The sequence below is a fragment of the Scyliorhinus canicula genome, chromosome 7, assembly GCF_902713615.1.
Source record: "Scyliorhinus canicula chromosome 7, sScyCan1.1, whole genome shotgun sequence".
Lineage (NCBI taxonomy): Eukaryota > Metazoa > Chordata > Chondrichthyes > Carcharhiniformes > Scyliorhinidae > Scyliorhinus > Scyliorhinus canicula.
In genome coordinates, this window is record NC_052152.1 from 182,399,410 (window position 1) to 182,411,940 (window position 12,531).

At 44.9% G+C, this 12,531-nt stretch overlaps 1 protein-coding gene across 2 annotated transcripts in view; it reads right to left on the minus strand.

Moving 5' to 3' along the window:
- The window catches only part of ptprt (protein tyrosine phosphatase receptor type T), a 1,581,811-nt gene that overhangs the window by 1,194,579 nt on the left and 374,701 nt on the right, over window positions 1-12,531 (minus strand). The window lies entirely within an intron of this gene.

Genomic DNA, 12,531 nt, shown 5'->3' on the forward strand with positions numbered 1-12,531 from the left:
TGATTGGATCTGAAACATAACCAAAAGCATTCACGTTTGTTTCTTGTGGAATTCAACGATGAAAGCAACTATGTTTTGTGAACCCCCCCCCCCCCCCCCCCCCCACCGTTGCTCTGAACGCATTGCCAATGGTTGACACGGTGGACGATGCTGAAATCAGAAAGGTAAGGTGCTTTGGCTGATCACTATTCTACTTTTATTTGGTGTTTCACAAGGAGTAACTGTGTGCAATGTAAACTGGGGATAAGAAACCTCAAATGCCTGTCCTGGAGTGAGGCTAATGGTCATTGCTGGACAGTAGTACAGGCATATGATTTAAAACCAGCGCACAAAAAGAATGACTCAATTTCATTAGGCATAAGAATCTTTCTACACCAGGAAAATCTCATTAGCGAGTCCTTCAATATCTTCTCATATAATTAGTAGCAGCTTGTGGTGTGCTCAGTGTATTGAAGAAAGTAGCATGTTTAGTTCTACAATCTCATTATTGAACTTAGATAAATGATGGCAAGTATACAGAGCCGCCTCTCGTTTTGCAGTCTCTGCTGAGAAACGGCTTGGAGAGCTTTCACTTTGGCTCTGAAAATAATTTGTTGTCATGTTTTTCTAGCTGCATTTCTCAGTATTTGGTTGAAACCCATTGCTTCCTCTACGAATGGTACACAACCTTTTTCAGCTAAGTTGCTTTTCAGGCAGACCACTTAACTGCTGGGTATTATCTTCCTGAGATATTGTAGGATTATGGCAGTGTTACTTGCAAACATATAATATACCATCTGACCATCACCTTACCTCCCATTTTCACTGATGTTCTTCAAAAGTTCTATGGCCAGAATTGTACCCTCTTTCCTGCCACCACGTGGGACATACTCCTGAGTGAAGGGTGGAAGTCTCGTCTTATGCCAATCAATGATTGTGGATTGCAATGTGGTGTAAAGTTTGAGGTGAGCAAGGAAGTGGTGACAGATTTAGAAAAACAAAGTGAGAGATTCTCCGTTGCCCGATGGCAATATTGTAATTGGCGCTTGGGCAGAGAATCAACTCCAATGCCCAAATCAGGGCCGGCGCCAGTTAGATGGCAGTCAGCCATGCTCCGCCCCTTCGCAAATGGTATCATCGCGCCGCGCGCTGTTGCAACGGCGTTGGTACATTGCCGGCAACCCCCCCCCCCCGCGATGCTCCCCTCCGATGGGCCATGTTTCCGTCGGCGTGGGACACGTGTGGTCTGAGAGGTCAGGAGCTCAGCATGGCAGTTGCGGACTGTGTCCAGCAGCACTACAGTGAGCCAGGATCCATGCTGCTGGCTGGGGGGACTGCTCGTCAGGGCTGGGGGGACTGGTGGAGGTGGCCAGGGGGTGGCTCGGGGTTGCCCTGCGGGGTTGTGGATGGCAGGTTGGGTCCACGCACAGCCTCTACAGGTCATCAGCCATGCGCAACAGACCCAGCCATTCTCCAGGCGTTTTTGCTTTGGGAGCCGGGAGTTTCACCCGGTGCCGCTGCACGCCCCTCATCGCGGAGGGGTGGCACTGATTTTTTTCCAGGTAAACCTCACGCGGATTCTCCTTTCGAGTCGGCACTTAGCAGCTGAAATGGAGAATCCAGCCCATAATATTTGTTCAACTATTCAATACACTTATACTGCTGCCGGGTATTTATGTCCCGAGGCCCCTTAGGTTAAGGGTGTAGTTCCGCCCCCTCTGGGGAGATCATACTCAGGCAGGGCCATGGGGAACCAGATGGTGCAGATTCCATGGCCTTGGGTCAGGATATAACAACCCCCCCCCCACCCCCCTACGTCTAACACGTCGTCCATCTTGACGGCTGGAGGGGGAAAATCCTTCTCCCATCCAGCAGAGGGCAGCAGAGTGGAGCTACTGATTGGCTGTTCCGGGGAGATTTGCATATGTGCAGTGCGATCAGCCTAATCAGAAGGTGTACCTGCGAAAGAGACCCGAGGAGTTCGAGTACAAGCAAGCATCCAGCAGAGGGCAGCAGAGTGGAGCTACTGATTGGCTGTTCCGGGGAGATTTGCATACATGCAGTGCGGTCAGCCTAATTAGAAGGTGTACCTGGTGAAAGAGACCCGAGGAGTTCGAGTGCAAGCAAGCATCCAGCAGAGGGCAGCAGAGTGGAACTACTGATTGGCTGTTCTGGGGAGATTTGCATATGTGCAGTGCGGTCAGCCTAATTAGAAGGTGTACCTGCGAAAGAGACCCGAGGAGTTCGAGTGCAAGCAAGCATCCAGCAGAGGGCAGCAGAGTGGAGCTACTGATTGGCTGTTCCGGGGAGATTTGCATACATGCAGTGCGGTCAGCCTAATTAGAAGGTGTACCTGCGAAAGAGACCCGAGGAGCTTGAGTGCAAGCAAGCATCCAGCAGAGGGCAGCAGAGTGGAACTACTGATTGGCTGTTCCGGGGAGATTTGCATGCGTGCAGTGAGGTCAGCCTAATTAGAAGGTGTTCCAATTAGCAGTTGCTGGGAGAAATTTAACTCTTCGTGTGTTGGTGAGTATTGTGATTGGTAAGTAAAATCTTTATTCCTTTCACTTATTAATTATTTGATACTATATTTGTAATCAGTTAAGGTAAAGGGTAAAAAATGGCAGGAGATCCCAGACCCGTGTTATGCTCCTCGTGCGCAATGTGGGAGTTCAGGGACGCGGCCGACACCCCTGACTCCTTCATGTGCGGGAAGTGTGTCCAGCTGCAGCTCCTGTTAGACCGCATGACGGCTCTGGAGCTGCGGATGGACTCACTTTGGAGCATCCGCGATGCTGAGGAGGTCGTGGATAGCACGTTCAGTGAGTTGGTCACACCGCAGATTAGGATTGGTGAGGGAGACAGGGAATGGGTGACCAAAAGGCAGAGAAAGAGCAGGAAGGCAGTGCAGGTGTCCCGTGCGGTTATCTCCCTCCAAAACAGGTATACCGTTTTGGATACTGTTGGGGGAGATGACTCACCAGGGGAAGGCAGTAGTAGCCAGGCTCATGGCACCGTGGCTAGCTCTGCTGCACAGAAGGGCGGGAAAAACACTGGCAGGGCTATAGTCATAGGGAATTCAATTGTAAGGGTAGTAGACAGGCATTTCTGTGGTCGAAAACGAGACTCCCGAATGGTATGTTGCCTCCTGGGTGCTCGGGTCAGGGATGTCTCCGATCAGCTGCAGGACATACTGAAGGGGGAGGGTGAACAGCCAGTTGTCGTGGTGCATATAGGCACCAACGATATAGGTTAAAAAAAGGGATGAGGTCCTACAATCAGAATTTAGGGAGTTAGGAGATAAGTTAAAAAGTAGGACCTCAAAGGTAGTAATCTCAGGATTGCTACCAGTGGCCACGGGACAGTCAGAGTAGAAATTCAAGAATAGTTAGAATGAATACATGGCTTGAGAGATGGTGCAGGAGGGAGGGGTTCAGATTTTTGGGACATTAGAACAGTTCTGGGGGCGGTGGGACCATTACAAACCGGATGGTCTACACCTGGGCAGGACTGGAACCAATATCCTAGGGGGTGCTTTTGCTAACACTGTTGTGGTTGTGATGGGAGATTTTAAATTCCCCAACATTGAATGGGATTCGTGTAGTGTTGGAGGCGTAGATGGAGCAGAGTTTGTAAGGAGCATCCAGGAGAGTTTTTTAGAGCAGTATGTAAATAATCCAACTCGGGAAGGGGACATACTGGACCTGGTATTGGGGAATGATCCCGGCCAGGTGGTTGATGTTTCAGTCGGATATTACTTTGGGAATATCGATCACAATTCCGTAAGTTTTAGAATACTCATGGACAAGGACAAGAGTGGTCCCAAAGGAAGAGTGCTAAATTGGGGAAAGGCAGAGTATAACAAAATTCGGCAGGAGCTAGGGAATGTGGATTGGGAGCAGCTGTTTAAGGGTAAATCCACATTTGAAATGTGGAAGTCTTTTAAGGAAAGGTTGATTAGAGTGCAGGACAGACATGTTCCTGTGAAAATGAAAGATAGAAATGGCAAGATTAGGGAACCGGGTGAAATGGTGAGACTAGCTAAGATGAAAAAGGAAGCACACATAGGATCGAGGCAACTCAAAACTGATGAAGCTTTGGAGGAATATCGGGAAAGTAGGACGAATCTCAAATGCGCAATAAAGGGGTCATGAAATATCTTTGGCTAACAGGGTTAAGGAAAATCCCAAAGCATTTTATTCGTATGTAAGGAGCAAGAGGGTAACTAGAGAAAGGATTGGCCTACTTAAAGACAAAAGAGGGAATTTATGCGTGGACTCAGAGGAAATGGGTGAGATTCTTAATGAGTACTTTGCATCGGTATTCACAAAGGAGAGGGACAAGACGGATGTTGAGGCTAGGGATGGATGACTCTCTGGTCAAGTTGTCATAAGGAAGGGGGAAGTTTTGGGTATTCTAAAAGACATTAAGGTGGACAAGTCCCCAGGACCGGATGGGATCTATCCCAGGTACTGAGGGAAGCGAGGGTCGAAATAGCTGGGGCCTTAACAGATATCTTTGCAGCATCCTTGAGCACGGGTGAGGTCCTGGAGGACTGGAGAATTGCTAATGTTGTCCCGTTGTTTAAGAAGGGTAGCAAGGGATAATCCAGGGAATTATAGAGCTGTGAGCTTGACGTCAGTGGTAGGCAAACTGTTGGAGAAGATACTGAGGGATAGGATCTATTCACATCTGGAAGAAAATAGACTTATCAGTGATAGGCAGCATGGTTTTGTGCTGGGAAGGTCATGTCTTACAAATCTAATAGAATTCTTTGAGGAAGTGACAAAGTTAATTGATAAGGGAAGGGCTGTAGATGTCGTATACATGGACTTTAGTAAGGCGTTTGATAAGGTTTCCCATGGCAGGTTGATGGAAAAAGTGAAGTCGTATGGGGTCCAGGGTGTACTAGCTAGATCAGGGGTGGGCAAACTACGGCCAGGGCTGCATGCGGCCCGCCAAAGGTCTTTATGTGGCCCACCAAGATCAAGTCATTAAAAAAAAAATTTTTGTTAAATGTTTTTTTTTATTTTAATTTTATTTCTTTTTAAATAAGGTTAATAGGGGGGGGGGGGGCTGTTGGGTTACTGGTATAGGGTGGATATGTTGATTGAGTAGGGTGATCATTGCTCAGCACAACATGTGTTTCATGTGAAGTTTCTACTTTAAATATTAATTAATAAAATTAATTGCTTTTTTTTCCTTTAAAAACCATTTATTTTGGCTATTTTAAATATTAATTATTTTACTTAATATACTAGCGGCCCTTTAAAATGTGAATTTCTGATGTGGCCCTTGCACGGAAAAGTTTGCCCACCCCTGAGCTAGAGGATAAAGAACTGGCTGGGCAACAGGAGACAGAGAGTAGTGGTGGAAGGGAGTGTCTCAAAATGGAGAAGGGTGACTATTGGTGTTCCACAGGGATCCGTGCGTTGTTTGTGATCTACATAAATGACCTGGAGGAAGGTATAGGTGGTCTGATTAGCAAGTTTGCAGATGATACTAAGATCGGTGGAGTTGCAGATAACGAGGAGGACTGTCAGAGAATACAACAAAATATAGATAGATTGGAGGGTTGGGCAGAGAAATGGCAGATGGAGTTCAATCCAGGCAAATGCGAGGTGATGCATTTTGGAAGATCTAATTCAAGAGCGGACTATATGGTCAATGGAAGGGTCTTGGGAAAATTGATGTGCAGAGGGATCTGGGAGTTCAGGTCCATTGTACCCTGAAGGTGGCAACGGAGGTTGATAGAGTGGTCAAGAAGGCATACAGCATGCTTGCCTTCATCGGACGGGGTACTGAGTACAAGAGTTGGCAGGTCATGTTACAGTTGTATAGGACTTTGGTTAGGCCACATTTGGAATACTGCGTGCAGTTCTGGTCGCCACATTACCAGAAGGATGTGGATGCCTTGGAGAGGGTGCAGAGGAGGTTCACCAGGATGTTACCTGGTATGGAGGGTGCTAGCTATGAAGAAAGGTTGAATAGATTAGGATTGTTTTCGTTGGAAAGACGGAGGTTGAGGGGGAACCTGATTGAGGTCTACAAAATTATGAGAGATATGGACAGGGTGGATAGCAACAAGCTTTTTCCAAGATTGGGGGTGTCAGTTACAAGGGGTCACGATTTTAAGGTGAGAGGTGAAACGTTTAAGGGAGATGTGCGTGGGAAGATTTTTACGCAGAGGGTGGTGGGTGCCTGGAACGCTTTACCAGCAGAGGTGGTAGAGGCGGGTACGATAGCATCATTTAAGATGCACCTGGACAAGTATATGAACGGGTGGGGAACAGAGAGAAGTAGACCTTGGAAAATAGGAGACAGGTTTAGATAAAGGATCTGGATCGGCGCGGGCTGGGAGGGCCGAAGGGCCTGTTCCTATGCTGTAATTTCCATGTTCTTTGTTCATTTCGCTCGGGAATGTCTCTCAGGTGTCTGCTGCGCCAGACACGGAGGGATGTAACGGACTGGGGTGTGACATTTTCGGAGCGAATGCCTGAGTGGTTCTACCGTCCTGGGCTTAGCAGACGTCATTGATCAGTTGCAACTTCCGTTGGCTGAGTCTCCATCTCAGACTTGGATTCCAATGAGTCGGCCTCCAGCATTTCCAGCTTGAGGGCGTATGTCCTCTTCACAAGATGTCAATGGCGACTATACCGGAGGAAGCATAACCACTGGTCTTGGGAGCTCCAGGTGGCGTTCTAAGACCTGCTGGGCACAACTGCGGAGGTGGTCCACTTGCCTATTCAACTTCTTTCCCTGTACACTTAGCGAGTATGAGACCGGTCTTGTTCAGTTCGCGACGATCCCTGGAATCCATAATGTGCCGTCGGTGAAGTTCCGAATATAGACTGTGTCACCGCAGAAAATTCCCTGAGGATCTGGGCTGCCTCGTGTCGGAATGCTCCTGCTGGTCACATACAACTTTACGACATGATGCTAGCAGCTGCAGGACCCCAAAGTCCCTAAGAATGAAGAAGTAAAGAAACTGCAGTCTGGCCTGAGAAAAGTGCATCTCACACGAAGGCCCCAAATACACAGCTACAGAGTGCTGAAGAAGCACCATTACAGATATCGAGGCTGAAGGGTAGACAAAAGAGCCATTGTCAAGGCATTTGGAGGTCCGTTGCAAGGCCTGATCAAAAGCAGAGTTAAAGAACCTAGCCAGATCACAAAACAGTGAGTAAAAAAAGGCTAAAATAATCTTTTGAATTTGGCACAAGAATCAGACAGCACTGCCAGAGCAATTGCTTTATGAGTATGTATTGAAGAACACCACAGCCCAGATCCAGAGTCAGTGCCACAACACAATGCACAGAAAAAAAATTGAGAGAGACCAAAACAAAAAAATCAGCACAGTAGCACAATCGCTTCACAGCTCCAGGGTCCCAGGTTCGATTCCGGCTTGGGTCACTGTCTGTGCGGAGTCTGCACATCCTCCCCGTGTGTGAGTGGGTTTCCTCCGGGTGCTCCGGTTTCCTCCCACAGTCCAAAGATGTGCAGGTTAGGTGGATTGGCCGTGCTAAATTGCCCTTAGTGTCCAAAATTGCCCTTAGTGTTGGGTGGGGTTACTGGGTTATTGGGATAGGGGGAGGTGTTGACCTTGGGTAGGATGCTCTTTCCAAGAGCCGGTGCAGACTCGATGGGCCAAATGGCCTCCTTCTGCACTGTAAATTCTATGATACTACGATTTGATTCTGCAAACGAGCAAGTAACTGGCCAAAGTAATTAATTCAAAAGATTTTCTGAACAATATTGGGAATTGTGGAGAAGTTTTAAGAGAAAGGATAGTGTCAGGCTTGAATAAGAAAAAAGCAAAGGTAAAACAAGTGATAGACTATTATAGTCAGTTGATCCAATAGCCAGCAACGTAATTGCTAGGCGAGGAATAAACAAATCTTCTGATAACTTTGAAGAGGTCATGAAATTTTTTGACACCTACTTTAACCTATGAAGGTCCAGTGACTTGGAATGAGCAAAATTTAACAAGAGAGTCCAAAAACCTGGGGAACCCATAGACTCTTTCATAAATGAGTTTACAGATTTGCTGAAGACTGTGACTCTGGTGAGTTCATAAAAGACAGAGAAGCAGTTGGAGCGGCCTTGAGTGATTCTGTGTGGAGTTTGCACTTTCTCCCCATGACTGCGTGTGTTTCCTCTGGGTGCTCCAGTTTCCTTCCACAGTCCAAAGATGCATAGGTTCGGTGGATTGGCCATGCTAAACAGCCCCTTAGTGTCCAAATGTTGGTGGGATTATGGAGTTAATGCGATAGGGCAGGTGAGTGAGCCGAGGTGGGGTGCTCTTTCAGAGGGTTGGTGCAGACTTGATGGGCCGAATGGCCTCCTTCTGCCTTGTAGGGATTCTAAGATTCTATGATACCCCATTGGATGTACTCCAATCTAAAGAAGACCTTGCTTTGAAAAACCCATCCAAATCATCAGACAATTGGATGTCTGCCAGCAAAACTGATCTATTTTGCGTGGCAAAGTTAAATGGTGCGACAGAGCAACCCCGTCAATCTAGCTCATGAAGTCACAAAATTCAAGGAGACTCCAGGGAAAGGAAAGCAATGGTCAACCAAAATACAAGATAGAGAAAACCATGTGAGCACTGTGACACCGCAAGATCTCATGTGTACATGCCGTGTCCAGCAATTCCTGTGTAGTGCTTACACTGCAACCACTTGGGGCACTTCGTAAAGATGTGCAAAACCTGAGATGTGCAGAGAATTCCAAACAGGCCAATTAGATAGATGAACCACATCAAGAAGAAGTCCAACAAATATTCATACAATGAACACAATGATCCCAGATTCACATTTTGGAATGCTGGCAATCTGTACATGATCACCTCACAAATTTCAAGTTAGACAGGAGCTATTGTGACGGTCGTGTCGGATCAGAAACCATGGCTAAAAAACCTCTGGTCACAGATGACCGACACGCCACTTTATGGTCCCAAAGGAATGCAACCATCAGTCACAGGCATGATTCATGAGCCAGTCCTGTATGGCAACAAGCAAACAATTGAAATTCTATATGTCATCCACAATCAACTGTTTTCTCTCCTGAGCAGAGATGCCTTTGTCGCCCTCAGCCTACACAAAATGGCAGAAGATTTCAAAACAACCACTGTAGTCAAATACACTGAATTGGAGACCTCAGAGAGGGCCATCCCAACTGTACTTCGGTTCGGAGTTGTTCTCACTCTTTGCAAAGGTAAGTTATTCCAGCTCCTTCACAAACAACAGAAAACATTCTGCCCCAGTCAGACCGGCCAAACCTTCAGATGAGTACCAAAATATTTAAACAGAAGTTACAGAGGAGAAAGAGCAGCAGGAGAAAGTTGAGTCTGAACTTCAGAGTTTAACGGTTTCTATCATAGAACCAGGAACGCATGCAGCAATGAAGCTGGAGCGTCAAGCTCACTCACACAACATGAAGTTGATCTTGGAGCAGGAGAGAAGTGACCACCAACTCAATAAGACAAAAATTCAAGGAAGCACAAGTGCACATGAAGAAACAGCGCACAGAATTAGAAGCCAAACTGCAGGCTGAGCTCAATGATGAGGAACATACAAAAACCTTCAGCTCTCAGAAAGAACCTGGCAGATCCCACTGAAAAAGCAAGTCCACTCTATGAGTGAATGGAGTGAACATGCCCTCCAGAATGAGACTGATAAACCCATGGTATCCAACCAAGCAACACAGATTGTCAATAAAGAAAACCAACACTAAGGAGTGCAAGAAGTGAACTGATGTTGACACCCAAATTATTGAAACACCAAGTACTACAACATCAACTGGAGACCTACAAAGTCAGCCCAAAGCAGCCCAAATTTGAAAAGAGCGAGACCTGAAAGAGACTTAAAACCTCCAGACCATCAAATCTGTAAAGTCAGAGATTTGGGAGAGAAAGGGCGCATGTAAATATTATTACAAATACATTTGAGTAAAATATTGGGGAGGTGTAGTATTAGGGTATTCAGGGCAGTAAGGGTTAACGTGGCACTGGGGGAAACATTATCATCCACATTCTGATGTAGCGCGTCACAGGAAAGTAATAGAGTATGGTGTTGATCTGGTAGAAGTTAGCATGGAGATAGAACCTCATCAGGAATGTTGCCTCTACATATGTATATTTTTATGTGTTCTTATTAAACAGTTATTGTTCAACCATACAAGCCTCCAGACCTCTTCACGAGGCAACATAAAACCTGACAACAGGTTTCCCTTGGAATTCAACTTAAATTTAATGTCAAGTACCTAAAACAACACACAGAGAGGGCAAAAATAGATTAGTCTGTGTATCATTTCATGTTGAGATGAAACCAGGATTTATTGTGAGATCTTCTGCAGGTGTCCTTTGAGACAGAGAATTCAATGTAATTGCCTATTTTTCAAATGAGGAAGGCCTCTGCACAGACCAGTATCTAATTTGATTTGCAGGAGCAACAGAAATTTACGAGAAGGAAAAGCTAATATGGAACAAGTATGATGTAGAAACCTCGAAAAAAAAACTGTCAGTCCTTTGAGACTGCAAAATTCTAAAATAGTTTCATTCATTAAAAAAATGTCAACCATAGGACAGACCTTTAGTTTCTTTAGCAAGGTGTATTTCATATCATTTTTAACAATTTGTTCATGAGATGTTGGCTTCTCTGGTAAGGGCAGCACTTATTGCTGTTGTGATGGTGGTGAGTGGGCTTCATAAACAGTGCTGTGTGGTCTAAGTACACCCATAGTGCTGTCAGGGAGGGAGTTCTGGGATTTTGACCCAGTGACAATGAAATAACAACAATATATTTCCAAGTTGGAACGCTGTGTGATTTGGAGGAGAACGTGGATGTGGTGCTGTTTCATTCTGCTGCTGCCCTGGTCTGTCTCGGTGATAAAAGCCATTACAATATTCATCACAATCGCAAATAGGCTGAAATCATACTATTGGATGCTGATTATATTCATCTGAATTCCCTGCCTATCCTATTTTAGCAAAGTTGATAATTCATTTATTTGAATGAATTATGAACTAGCAGGGTAAGAATTTCAGGCGAATGCAAATGTTCAAACGCTGGTATCCCATAACACAATATTAATGCAAAATCCTCATGAAAATGTGCTTGGAATTTCTATTTTGTGAGAGTTAGAGTTGGGATTAATATTTAACTATCTTATGTGATCCCAAACCTACTATGTTTCTGGAGGTAAAACATCCCCCCCCCCCCCCCCCCCCCCCCCCCCCCCATTAATTGCAAAACTTGTTCAACTAAAGGTTCTACAATATTGCCAATGGATCTTGATACTGTGAAATATTCTGTTCAAAGAGCAACTGTGCCCCATTAAAGAATGAGTAAGAGAACACAGAAAGCATAGGCCTGTGTGTCTATTTCCCAAGGAACAATGGTCTGACAAGGACCCTATCTGCTTTTACACAAGAACAGTTCCATTCCATTCATGCAAATAAAAATTAGTAACATAATGGCTCGGTGATCTATCCCTTAATGATCTAATTCCATACCATAGTTAAAGCTATCGCACAGCATAAATCTAAGCACCAAAATGGTGACAGGACATTTCTAGCATTATTTTATTCATGTAAAGGCAATCATAAATCAAGAGTGAAAAAAGTGAAGTTAGCAATCTTTCATACCAATGAAAGAACTTCATTCATAGTCTGTCAAAAGGTGGTGTTTATTAATGTCAGGTAAACACTAATCTTCCTTTGCAAACCTGAAGTCATATATCACAGAGGCAAAGACTTTTTTTTTAAACTAGGGATTCAGGCAAAAATGTTTTTGAAACTATTATTGCTAATATGCCTGATGTTATGATTGTCCTTCACGAGTAGAAATTCTCCCCTTTAAATGATTGCTTTATTTGCAATTAACTTTTCACCACGTGTTGCCCTGTGAATATTATCATTGTCAGATGTACTTCTACCTAAAACATTGTAGACATGTACCTTGCTCGTTGTCTCAGCAAAAAGATATGTTTATAACCTGAATGCAAGACCAGCTGTAATAGTAAAGGGCAACAGGCACGATAAGGTGATCTTGTTCACTGATTTATTACAAAGGTCTCAACTGACTGTGCGTTAAAGTGCACCTGCCCATCTGTGTACCTCTGTATAGGAAAGCAGAAGTTGTTACTGACTTTGACAAATTAATCTGGCTGTGAGTTTGAATTTAACATTGGAACAAAGCCCCAAAGGAATACCAATGACTGGCATTAGCTTCTGAACTGTAACTATAATACAAAGCATGTTCACAGCGGCTGCATTGAGCCCTCATTATGGTGTGCTGCCAGTGCATTTTATTGCATGATACTAGGCAAAAGGCAAAACTTAACAGGATGTCATACTGCCCCTCAAATCACTGAGTTCTCCTCTGGATAATGGGACATTCAAACATGATACAGTCGAAGATTATAATTTTCACTTGGAGTAGGTTAGCAGTGGCTGTTTTGTGATTGTTAGCTTTGTATTTATGTATTTTCAAAGGTGTTTACGGTCAGAATATATTTTTCAGAGGTAAAAATAGTAATTTCTCACTG